This window comes from Schistocerca cancellata, chromosome 2 (assembly GCF_023864275.1).
Source record: "Schistocerca cancellata isolate TAMUIC-IGC-003103 chromosome 2, iqSchCanc2.1, whole genome shotgun sequence".
NCBI lineage: Eukaryota > Metazoa > Arthropoda > Insecta > Orthoptera > Acrididae > Schistocerca > Schistocerca cancellata.
In genome coordinates, this window is record NC_064627.1 from 809,972,155 (window position 1) to 809,985,893 (window position 13,739).

Consider the following 13,739-nt stretch of genomic DNA (forward strand, 5'->3'; position numbering starts at 1 on the left):
CAGAAGAAATGGATTAAAGTCTGTGCTGCGGCTGGGTCTCGAACTTGTGTCTTCTTGCTTGCTAGGCAGCAATGCTAACCGTTACACCACTATGGTTAACATATTTAAAATGATTTGAGTCCCAGCTGCAGCACAGATTTTAATCCATTTCTTCTGCTTCAATCATTATCACAGATGGAGAAGAGACTTCAATGTCTCAGGGAAAAATGTAATTATAGGATCTATAAGACCACCTATGATACAGGGCTTTCCCATTACGTCCAATGCTGTGGTGCTATTCCAATGCCGGAGAGCCCTGGCAGTAGTGACAGTGTAAGGGAAAATAAGCAGAAGATACGAACTGAAGTTTGTGTTGGGGAGGGCACTCAACTTGAATAGTTTGTGCAGCAGTGTGAACCATAGTGATGTGGTGGTGTAATGGTTAGGATTTTTGGTTAGCAAGCAAGAAGACACAGGTTCGCATCCCAGCCGCAGCAGAGATTTTAATCCGTTTCTTGTGCTTCAGTCATTATAGCAGAATTGTGGAATAATTAAATACAGAAATGTTCTTTTCGTCCACATAGTTTTCAAGTGCCATTTTATGCACACTTATCTTTTGCCTTTAAATTCCAATAGAACCTGCATTCACTTTTACTTTACAAAGGCCGATTATAAATAACATATTCTTTTCCAGCAGCAAACAGCATTAAATTTCTAGATCAGTTTATACATTACCAAAAGAAATGTCTTCCAAGCTAACTGTGGGCTGCAGTTATTTTGAAGTTGCCACTGAAATTGTTTAATAATTTATGTAAAAGCATTAAAATAGAATCAAAGTTTTCTCTAACGTTGCTGTCATTGCTAATTATTTCAGGTCCGAATTTACAGAAAGTTAATACTTTCATTTCTCAGTTATTTTCCGTAATTTCAATTCATTTAAAGAGATGGTGACATTAGAAAGTCATGGAAAGAGAATTAGAGTCGTTTTATCAAAATGAAACTTTCGATTGGGTTGAAATGTCAGAAAGGAAAAAAAAACGTGTTATAATCACGATGGGTGTTTAAGGTAAAAAAAAGCCTGATAGTGCAACACCAAAATATAAAGCAAAAAGAAGGCATAGATTGTAGAGAAACGTTTTCGTCAGTGGTAGATTATGAATCGTTTGGACACCTTTTAGTCCTGGCAATAAAAGATGATTTACTAATTCACTGAATGGATGTGAAGAGAGCCTACTTACTTGCGAAATGAAATGAACAAATGGTGTGATCCACCAGAAGTAGCTAGAAAAACTCGTCTAGAAAAAGGGAAGATTTGGCGACTGAAGAAATGTATTTATGGATTCAAACAGACTGGCCATTCCTGGAACAGACGTCTGCACGAAACCCTTCCAAAGAATAGTATGAAACAATCTAAGGCAGATCTATGTCTCTGTTATAGGAGAAGTGTAGATAGGTCACAATAATGGATATATGGGGGGATGATTTCTTCATTCTAACTAAAGATGAAGAACAGATGAACAGTTTTAAAAGCCAATAAACAACCAAGTTTAACACCACAAGAGGTGGCTACACGGGTAGCAGGGGCGGTGCGGCGTGGACTGGGCAGTGTTTTAGGTTAGAGGGTCTCTGGAAAACACAAGAAGGGCTTCAGTCACAAAGGGTACAGGCTGAACACAGGAAGAACGTACATACAGGAACCATTGATATAAAAATTGTAAATTATTGTAGGGATGTTGGGAAAGTGCCAGAGCTCCAAGTGCTAATAGAAAGCATGCTCAAATCGTTTTAGGCACTGAAAGCAGGCTAAAGCCAGGTATAAGCTCAGCAGAAATTTTTGCGAAGCACCTAATGGTGTTCCGAAAGGATAGGCTAAAAACGGTTGGCGTGGCGTGTTTGTTGCTGATAGAAGTAGTGTAACTTGTCGCGAAATTGAAGTAGATACTTCCTGTGAGTTAGTATGGGCAGATGTCATTGTAGGCAACTGGAATAAAATAATAATTGGATCCTTTTATCGACCTCCCAATTCAAATAACACCATTGCTGAAAGTTTCAAAGAAAGCTTGAGTTTGATTTCAAACACATACCCGACTCATACGATAAGAGTTGGTGGTGACTTTAATTTACCCTCATTATGCTATCGAAAATACATGTTTAATTCGGGGAGAAGGTACACATAAAATATCATCCGAAATTGTGCTAAACACATTCTCTGAAAATTATAACGCATTCTCTGAAAATTATTTCGAGCAGTTAGTTCATGAGTCCAAGTGAATAGTAAACGGTTGTGAAAACACACTTGACCTCGTAGCAACAAATAATCCTGAGTTAATAGCAAGCATCAAAACCGATTCAGGGATTAGTGAAAATAGGGTAGTCGTAGCGAGATTGAATATTGTAATCCCCAAATCCTCGAAAAATAAGCGAATAATATACCTATTCAAAAAAAACATAAAAATTCACTTGACGCCTTGCTGAGAGACAATCTCCACTCATTCCAAATTTATAAGTGTAGACCAGATGTGGCTTAATTTCGAAGAAATAGTATCGGCAACAATTGTGAGATTTATTCCAAATAAATTACCAAACGACGGAGCTGATCCTCCTTGGTACACAAAACGGGTTATAACACTGTTGCAGAAACAACGAAACAAACATCTCAAATTTAAACAGACGCAAAATCCCCAAGATTGGCGATCTCTTACAGAAACTCGAAATTTAGCGCGGACTTCAATGCGAGATGCTCATAACAGTTTCCACGACGAAACTTTGTCTCGAAACCAGGCAGAATATCTAAAGAGATTCTGGTCGTATGTGGAGTATGTTAGCGGCAAGAAACAAGCAATGCCTTCTCTACGCGATAGCAAAGGAGCTGCTATCGAAGACAGTGCTGCCAAAGCAGAGTTACTAAACACAGCCTTCCGAAATGCCTTCACAAAAGAAGACGAAGTAAATATTCCAGAATTCGAATCGAGAACAGCTGCCAACATGAGTAACGTAGAAGTAAATATCCTCGGAATAGTGAAGCAACTTAAATCACTTAATAAAAGCAAGTCTTCCGGTCCAGACTGTATACCAATTAGGTTCCTTTCGGAGTATGCTGATGCATTAGCTCCATACTTAACAATCATATACAACCGTTCGCTCGACGAAAGATCCGTACCCAAAGACTGGAAGGTTGCACAGGTCACACCAATATTCAAGAAAGGTAGTAGGAGTAATCCACAAAATTACAGGCCCATATCGTTAACGTCGATATGCAGCAGGATGCTGGAACACATATTGTGTTCAAACATTATGAATTACCTTGAAGAAAACTGTCTATTGACACACAGTCAACATGGGTTTAGAGAACATCGTTCCTGTGAAACACAACTAGCTCTTTACTCACATTAAGTGTTGAGTGCTATTGACAAGGGATTTCAGATCCATTCCGTATTTCTGGATTTCCGGAAGGGTTTTGACACTGTACCATGCAAGCAGTTTATAGTGAAATTGCGTGCTTATGGAATATCGTCTCAGTTATGTGACTGGATTTGTCACTTGCTGTCAAAGAGGTCACAGGTCGTAGTAATTGACGGAAAGTCATCGAGTAAAACAGAAGTAATTTCTGGCGTTCGCCATGGTAGTGTTATAGGCCCTTTGCTGGGATCTATATAAACGATTTGGGGGACAATCTGAGCACCGTCTTAGGTTCTTTGCAGATGACAATGTCGTTTATCGGATAATAAAGTCATCAGAAGATCAAACAAATTGCAAAACGATTTAGAAAAGATATGTGATTGGTGCGAAAATTGGCAGTTGACCCTAAATAACGAAAAGTTTGAGGTCATCCATATGAGTGCTAAAAGGAATTCGTTAAACTTCGGTGACACAATAAATCAGTCTAATCTAAAAGCTGTAAATTCAACTAAATACCTAGGTATTACAATTACGAACAACTAAAATTGGAAGGAACACACAGAAAATGTTGTGGGGAAGGCTAACCAAAGACTGCGTTTTATTGGCAGGACTCGTAGAAAATGTAACAAATCTACTAAGGAGACTGCCTACACCATGCTTGCCCGTCCTGTTTTAGAATACTGCTGTGCGGTGTGGGATCCTTACCAGATAAGACTGATAGAGTACATCGAAAAAATTCAAAGAAAGGCAGCACGTTTTGTATTATCGCGAAATATGGGAGAGAGTGTCACATAAATGATAAAGGATTTGCGCTGGACATCGTTAAAAGAAAGGCGTTTTTCGTTGCGACGGAATCTTCTCACGAAATTCCAATTACCAACTTTCTCCTCAGAATGCGAAAATATTTTGTTGATACCGACCTACATAGGGAGAAACGATCACAACGATAAAATAAGGGAAATCTGAGGTCGTACGGAAAGATATAGGTGTTCGTTCGTTCGGTGCGCTATACGAGATTGGACTAATAGAGAATTGTGAAGGTGGTTCGATGAACCCTGTGCCAGGCACTTAAATGTGATTTGCATAGTATCCATGTAGATGTAGTACCAACAGTTACAAGATCTGATGATGGCAACAGAGATCTGTAGAAACTTATCAATAAAAAGATAAACAAGAGACCTTCATTTCCCCTTCCTTTGAAACTTACAATACCATCACGATGTGCACTGGAATTTCATGTTCAGTTACCCTTTGATTAGCGTGTTTCCAATTACTAAGGCAATTTGCACTCAACTAGGACGAATCCCCAAACAGTTTACTTGGTGCACAGTTTAGTCTGACAGAGTAAATCAAGTAATCGTGTTGCACGATGTTTCCATTCAAGAATTTCCCTTCAAACAAGTCCTAGAATATAAATCTCCGTGTATCAGGATATGCTCGCTCTGACCTTATGAAATCACAATTTCTATTCTGATTAATTTCGTTTCATACCATGTAATCTCATGTTTTGTCACTAGTTTCCCAAAAGAAGGGATCCTAATCAACCGTTAAGTCTCGTTCACTTGCTGTGGAATTATCCACAGCCAATTTCAGAGTCTCTGAAGTTGAGCTTTTCACCACAACTGTCGCCGCACTGCGAGTCATTTGTAATTTCAAGTGTCTAGGAGAGGAAGAAACTAGTTCTCTGTTAACGAAAAACGTGTATAACCTTGATGTTTGATATAACACTTCGTTTTCCCTCATCCTCTTTTATTTAACTAATTTCTGTACCCTGCGCCTCCCACCACTGATAAGGGGGGGGGGAGGGGGTGTAAATACACACGGATAATAATAAAAGCACCAAGCTCCATCAAAGCTTCTGTTTCTATTGGGTAGGTGCAGAAGTTTGTAGAGTTCTTGCATAAATTTAATAAACACAACATACACACGTAACACGGACTTTATAGTCATCAATACCATTTACAACAGTCTGCCATCGCTGGTAAAACTTCCTGATTCCGCGACAGTAGAAATCACGTGGTTTTGAGGTGAAGCACTCGTTGAGCCATGTTTGGAGCGAATTTAAATGCGGAAAGGAAATTTCTTTGAGGGTTTTGGTAGAGACCGGAAAAGTTGAAAATCTGAGGGCGCAATATCACGTGAATAAGGTGAGGGCAGAATGACTTCCCAACCCCCCCCCCCCCCCTGTATAGTGTTTTATGTTTTCACAGGCGTTATCGTGGAGTAGTATCACTTCAGTCTTACTGGTCATTGCTATTGGACTGCGTCTGCACGACATCTCAGTTACTAACAATAAATGTCAGCGGTAATGGTTACATCTTGGGGAAGCAGTTGATTGTACACCACACTGTCACTGTTCCACAAGATGCATGACATCTTTTGTGGTCGGGCACGAGTCTTTGTGCAGGGAGTTGCTGCTTTGTTTGGGCTCAGCCATACGTTTCTTTTCCTTATTCAGCATAAAGATGTAATTTCTTATCACCAGTAACAATACAGGACAGGAATGGTTGGTGTTGTTCATGAGCCAGTTGATGACAATGGAGCAGAGATGAACGGCCACCCACTGATTTTTGTGATTTTGGATTAGAGCATGCAATACCCATACACGCTATTTTTTAACCTTCCCTGTTGCATGCAAATGTTGCACGATGGTGGAATGATCACAGTTGATCACATTTGTCAATTCGTGAGTATAATGATGTTGGTCACTGTGGATCTTCATCAAACCTTGACTAGCAACAGTTAATTACCAATAAAAAATAACAGTCAATAAACAAACCGACAGCAAACGAAATACCAACATGCAAACCAGAAATGATGCAACTTTATACATCCTGTGTGTCCGTGCCTAGTCCAATTAGTGCAATACATGATACTAAGTTAACTGGCTTAGCCACACAAAAACATCGCAGGGGCAGTGTTGCCAGTTGCACGATGCCACAGACATGTGTCTGTCCATGATGCACACATCTTCGTCCGTGTACCTACGATTTCCCTCTCACTAATGAAAATTCCCGCAACCATCGCAACTGGTTTTTGTTCCTAGGTGCACATGAAGTTTTTTTGGTCAAAAATTTGCCACCCTGGGCCTAAACCCATGCGTAAATAGGAGTGCAGGCAAATCAGACTTTTGCTGGTCCATAAATATGCACAAATTAGAAATAATTTTAATTGACGAAAGGCATTGCAAATAAAAGTCAAATGAGCTTGCGACGATTTCTGGCTTCTGCTAAACTTTTGAGGGCCGAAAAAACACAATGTTTTGCTTATAACTCAAAAACGATACATCTTACAGAAAATTTTCAAGACACCAAAATCAAAGAGCATAAAAATGGTTCAAATGGCTCTGAGCACTATGGGACTTAACATCTGTGGTCATCAGTCCCCTAGAACTTAGAACTAATTAAACCTAACTAACCTAGGGACATCACACACATCCATGCCCGAGGCAGGATTCGAACCTGCGACCTTAGCAGTCGCGCGGTTCTGCACTGAGCGCCTAGAACCGCTAGACCACTATGGCCGGCTCAAAGAGCATAAATTTAATTTAAAGTTAGATTTGGTTCAGTCATTTAGGTCCAATCGATTGGCAGAAATCAGCAGTTTTTACCAACTTGGCAGGAAAGTGAGTTATGATAATTTTCTAATCCCTGTACCTCAAATACAGCTATTCCAAATGAACAGTGTCATGGATGAAAGTTGTAGAGCGTCAAATTACGTGTGAAAAGAGCTCCAAAATTTTAAAATTCATGTACTCCTTTCCTGCTAACACATTATTGTAAAGTCGGATTACTTTTGAAGTATCAATTATCCACATCCATTCAAATATTCACATGTAAGGGCAGTTTAGTTAGGTACCTACAAAACGTAAATAAATACCTACCAACCTAGGTAGTTAGTACTATGTATTATTTAATTACCATATCAGCCGAAGATAATAAATGTGCTTAAAACTAAAAAACCATGTCAAATTAAAGGTTTAATTAACGGAAAAATACTTTCATTATAATATAAAATTGATGGGAATTTTTTATATATATATTCTTCAAGCAGTTATTGTTCTGTATTTATATTCGTTTAAAATTTATATTTTTATGTTGTTCTGCATTTTGCAGAAAATAGCCCTGGGGTGGAAGTATCATCCAATTCTTCGTCTTCTTCCAACCCAGGATTTAAATCTATTTCTTCCTCAACGATGTCAATCTCATAATCGATTTGTGACGAATCAACAAAGATGTCCTCTTCTATTAGAGAGTTAAAGGATGCAAGTCCCTTGCACTCGCACTCATTCTTATAGCCAAGCACTGAGGGAGATGTTCGGGTTAGTTACACCAAACCCCCATTCAGCAGTAGTTCATTTATGCACCCAAACACAAGCAAGGCTCACAAAGAACTAGACATGGTGGAACTCAGAGCAAAGATAATCTTAGCTTAGTTCAAAGATGGATGCATTGATGTTGGTGTCGATTTCATCGGCGCCACATAGCAGCGATTGGACGGTATCGACCATGAAATCGGCAACTATATTGTCAGCACCCTTTATGTGTCTGACATTAGTGGTGAACTGAGACATGAAGTCCATGTATCTGAAGCGGTGAGGAGGTGGGTCTGCTGGCGGGTTTGTAATGGCCGCAGCCAGGGCTTCGTGGTCCGTTAAAACATGGAAAGGGCGTCGCTCAACATCATTCTTAAAATCCTCGATCGCTTCGTAGACCGTGAGCAACTCCCTGTCAAACGCGAAATATTTCCGTTGTGCATTGGTGAGCTTGCGCAAGAAGAACTGGAGAGGTGAAGTTTGGCCGTCGATTGTTTGGCTAAGGACAGCGCCAATGGCAGTATCGCTCGCGTCTGTGGTAATGAAAAGCTGCGCATTGGGATGAGGATGCGTGATGGTGCAGGCCTCGGTAAGAAGATTTTTGAGGGCAATGAAAGAATCAGTCATAGCAGGGTGCAATGGAACAGGCCAAGATCCAGAAGTCTTGGTGCTTACCAAGGCGTCCGTCAGTGGAGCCTGAATCTCCACAGCCCGAGGTAGATGTTGGCATAATAATTAACCATCCCCAGAAAGCGCCGGAGCTCTTTAAATGACGAAGGTCTGGGTAGGTTTAGTATTGTTTGTACTTTCTCGGGGGTCGGTGAAATGCTGTCGGCAGAGGCCCGAAAACCAAGAAAAGTGACAGTGGGTTGATGTGGCTGCAGTTTGTCCTGGTTGGTCTCGATGCCTCCTGCTGCGAGTGTGTTCATAATAGTTTGCACATGTCGAATGTTGTCCCCGACGGAGGAGCTGAACACAAGAATGTCATCAAGATACGCAAAGCAGAATTTTAGGTCGAATAGCACTTCGTTGGTGAAGCATTGCCAGGTCTGGGTTGTGTTTTTGAGACCGAACGGCACGAATCGAAACTGAAATAACCCGATCGGGGTGGTGATTGCTGTCTTCTCGATGTCTACAGGTGCCATGGGGAACTGGTGGTAGGCCCGTTTGCAATCAATGACAGAGAATGTGGTCGCACCTGCGAGGGAACTTGTAAAGTTTGCAATGTTGGTTATGGGGTAGGTGTCCATAATTGTTCGTGCATTTAGTCGACAGTAGTCTCCGCACATGTGCTAGGACCCGTCTTTCTTGGGTGTCATATGTATGGGCATAGACCAGCTACTGGCAGAGGGTTCAATGACGCCGGAGCTTAGTAGTTCAGAAATCTGATTTTTAAGGTCAGAGAGGTGCTTGGGACGAAGTCGACACGGTTTACTGGAGAGCGGGGCCTGGCGTGAGCTAGTGAATCGTTGGTGACAACAGAAATGTTGCTGGCAGCGCGGGTGGCAGTTTGTTTACAATGTGTGGCAGGTGAGGCGTGGCCGTGGTGTTCGGAGCCACTCGGTGGATCCGACAGGAGCCGAGGCGGCAAAGTGTCCCAGGAGTCAACGCGACAAGATGGCCGCCGGCCCGATGCAGTGGCACCGTGTTCGCGTGAGCTCGGTAGAGATCGTGAGCCGTTAGTGTGTCCATTGTCCAAGGGTGCGGCTAGTGGCAGCACGGTCCTGGGTGAAACGCTTGGCGCGAGTGCACTGTTTGTGTTGTCAGTGGCGGTAGCATGGCGGCACGCAGGAGCCGAAGTTGCATAGTTTGAGTTGCTGTCCGCGAGGGGTGGGGTACGAGCTGTCAGTTCGGGGACACATGACGCTCGTTGCGCATGCACACTTGTGTCTGGCCGAGTGTCAATAGCTGTCGTGTTAGGAGGGTGTGGCCCTGCAGAGCTGTCAGTACATGTTATGGCAGTCTCAATAGCACAGTTGCAAGAGGTAGCAGGAGGTAAACACACAGAGGATCGATTGCTGGGACTGCAAGCAGATTCAGCGCACTTACTGACTTTGCTTTGTCCTCGCTGTAGTGTCTTGCTCGTCGACAGAGACGAGCATGTACGGATGAGATGATCCTGGACCGATGTGTCACGGGGGGGTTTGCTCGACAAAGCACAGGGGAAGTGAGTCTTGGACGGGTTATGAAACACGGTGTTTAGCACTAGGTCCGGTGAAGGTTTGTGCTGTTGCAAGAAGTCAGTGCCTAGTATAGGTTCATCAATTTCGCACATTAAAAAAGTACACTAGAGTTTGCAGTTTGCGGAGAGTGAGACGACGTGGGAAGTTGAACCCGAGCATTGTAGTTTAGTTGAATTCATGGCCTGCAGTGAAGTATGATGAGGGCAGATGTTCGACGACCCTAAGGACTTAGGCAGCAGCGAAACATCAGCGCCTGTGTCCACTAGGAAAATGTATCCCGACAAAATGTCTTTAATGTAAAGTCGTCCGCAATTATCCGGTCGTTCCCAGACAGAATGGGGCACTGGGGGGTGGCTGTCATGTTGTGCGCATGAGATGGCACCCACACCTACCTACGATTGGCATTTGGGAAGTAGCAGGGTAGTCTGCAGTTCCGTGCCGCCTCACCAAAGCGTGTGTGGAAGTAACAGTACAGGTAGTGCAGTTGCATCTCCTGCAGAACATTCGTGCCAGTGGTGGTGGCCGAGGTTCAGTGGCCGCAGCAGGGTTGGTTGCAGGAGGGGGCATGACCGTGCACAGAGCCGGTGACGTCCCAGTAGCTTGTTTACTGCTTCCTGGAGCAAGCGGAACGGTTGGCACAGTGTGGCCCCGGCCGCAGGACGATGAACCTGAGACTTGTCAGGTAGCAATGGCTTGTGAAATAGAGTAGTGATGCATCGTGTAGCTTGTCAGCAATTGTCATTCTTTGCTCGACAGGTTCAGGAGACCTCTGAGCTAGAGCAAATCGGATGTGAGGACATAGTTTATCTGACCAGATGGCGAGGAGAGCTGTCAGAGAGTAGATCGGCGCTGAACAGAGCACATAACCATCTCCAGAGCTGGGAAGGTTTGTCGTTGCCTAGTTGCTCGATGTGGAGCACTTGTTGTATTGCTGCCTCAGTTGAGCATGCAAGCCGACATAGAACTGTCTTTTTGGCTAGAGTGTACCAGGTAGATGAGTCTGGGGTGTCGACCAGGTCAGCAATCAACGTCCTGGTCGTGCAGATGGATGATGAGGCACAGAAACCTGGTTGACTCATCGAGTTTGTAATGGTTGAACACTGCATCTGCAATTTTGAACCAGGTTGTAGCTCTGTCAGGATTAAACAGCGGCAGCGTTGTAGGATGTTCGGAAGAACAGGTTGAGTTTGTCGGGGCACTGCCTGAAACGAGCTGTTGTTGCTGTAGTATTCCATGAGAGTGTGCCTCCAGGAGATGTGGTAACAACGGCTGTTCAGGTAGCAGCGTGAAGGTGACACATTGTGGTTGAGCGTGATCCATCAAGTCGCTGAAGGCCGCTGTGGGTGAGAGACCGTAATGTGACGACTGTGGTTGCGGAAGCTCAACACATTGTGGGTGTGTTCGGATTGACGCGTCGCGGAAGACCAACGTGGATGAGGCACCGAGATGTGCCAAGAACAGTAGCGGAAGCTCAACTGGAGCCGGCACAGGAGTGACAGGTGAGAAAAAGTTCAAAGTTTGAGAACGCGTGTTAGTCTGCGGAAAGCCCGACGTATGATCAGAGTGGGCCACCTGTGTTGCAGGAAGGCTGTGGAGGCGCGGGCTGTCCTGAAGCACAGTGTGCAAAACGATGTCGAACGTAGGACAGAATGTGTGAATGTTCACTGTTCATAGTCATTCCATTCAAAACGGTGTGCGGATAAGGTGAATGTTGTGGCACAAAACACTGAGGTGTAGCAGTGGGACGGAGGTGGAGGTCAGGCACATATAACAAGTTATTGTTCCTGTTGCAGGGCGAGGTATCGAAGTCGGAAGGCATGTGCTGATGCTGAACCGAGGCAGGCGCGGGCATGGTCGGATGCTGAGTAGGTTGACCTGTGAACAAAGCAGTTCCGACCACGTGGCAGGTATCCGCATGGTACTGCACGGAATGCGGCGTGGCAAATCGTTGTCCTGGCAGTGGTAGGTTGTCCAACGAAGCATTTGCAGAAATCGGCATTGGTCCCGCACTGCACGGAGATCCGTAAGAGGTAACTGCTCAGTCGATGAGGGAGGGCACATGTGGTGGGAACAAAAGCGTTTGATATCCGGAGTCATGTGCACTCCTAACCTCACTTATTGTAGCAGGCTGAAAAACGTCCGGTGATATCGGCGTACGCGTCGAGGGAGAGGCATCGTGTTGCAGTCATGGCGGGAGGCAATTGCCCGCAACACGACGCATGTCGATCACAAAATCTGGCATTAGGCGTTGGGCCGAAGTCATTGTTCGAATGCTGTGTCGATGTGATACACGCGAAAATAACCGACGCGGAGGTCGAGGTCACAGCAAAACAGTGAAAACTGAAGACATTACAACTCGGGGTCACCAGTGAGGGAGATGTTCGGGTTAGTTACATCAAACAACACCCATTTAGCAGTAGTTCATTTATTCATCCAAACACAAGCAAGGCTCACAAAGAACTAGACATGGCGGAACTCAGAGCAAAGATAATCTTAGCTTAGTTCAAAGATGGATGCATCGATGTTGGTGTTGATTTCATCTGTGCCACAGATAACTTTCCTGCAAGAGAAAGCTGCGTGACACATCTTGTGAGTTTGGGGTACTGTGTTGAGCAGTACCTAGGGCACTTGTGGGTGACAGATTACAATGGGGATCAGACAATTTTTTGTGGTCTTATATCCCTTTTCCTGCGGGTGCAGTCGATTGTTCCTCCAGATCTGAAAACACATAGAACCTGAGGGACTGCTGGCAAGCAGTGGCTTCAGCAGAAGGCAAACATGCAAAACTGAAGTTATTTGTCAATTAAGCTCTGTGTGAACAGTTACAGAGATGAATTTCATTCAAATGTTTGGAGCTACCAACCAACACCCCCACCCCAAGGGGGGGGGGGGGAGTGGTACTGGGATCAAATGACACTTCTACTTCAGAGAGCTTAGAACTGTTGGGAGTGTAAATGGATGAGTTTTGGTTGCCTTTTCCAGGTTTCATAAGGATGATATTGGTGACTGGTTCTTCCTGCTCACTACTATTAGCTGTATGTTCAGTCAGCAGGACCAAAAAATTAGTATCTTGCATGGTAATGAAGATGTTGCCCCTGCTGTGGACACAAGGTATCTGCATTCTCAGTGGCCTGTTTGACATGCTGCCCTTCACTATATAATTTTTTGCCAACATTGAAATGAGACATTTCTTGTTAAGTTAGTTTAGTAAGAAACGTTCATTTGGCATAGTTGATGACATTGTCTCATCAAATAAAACAGAAGTTGATGACACAGCATGGGCTCTTTGGGATTTTCAGCAGATTTTATGCTTTTCTCAGCTCCCTCCTCTTGCTATACACCAAACACTACAGCACAACTGGAACAAATAGTTTGACAGTTCATGTACTTTTAGGCAGGAGAAAAACAAAAAACACTATTAGTATTCCACACAACTCAGTGTGAGAACAACTCAGTGTGAGAACAACACACTGTCAAGGGCAATTTTGCTTGTAAATTGAACATTGCCTGAATTCAACACTTTGAGGGCTGATTTCCTTTGTCTTGAGCACTATTCCATCATTAAGAAGAGTTATGGATATGGGTCTAAATGAAAGGCAAAGTATGACTTGAGCTGCTGTTGTGATTTCATATGGAAAGGGTTTTGATGGAAAATTGTATTAGGAGTGTCAGGGATGGTTCGCCATTCATGTGTCGACTGTACACTTCGCTGCTAATAGGAGCACCACTTGGTTCTTCCTCCTCAGTAACTGCACTTCTTTAATGTATTCCCTTTAATAGTTTCTATGCTTTTCCCCCTTTTTAGACACTTCTTGTATGAACACCATAAAAATAATTAATTCAAAACTATAAATTACCTACTT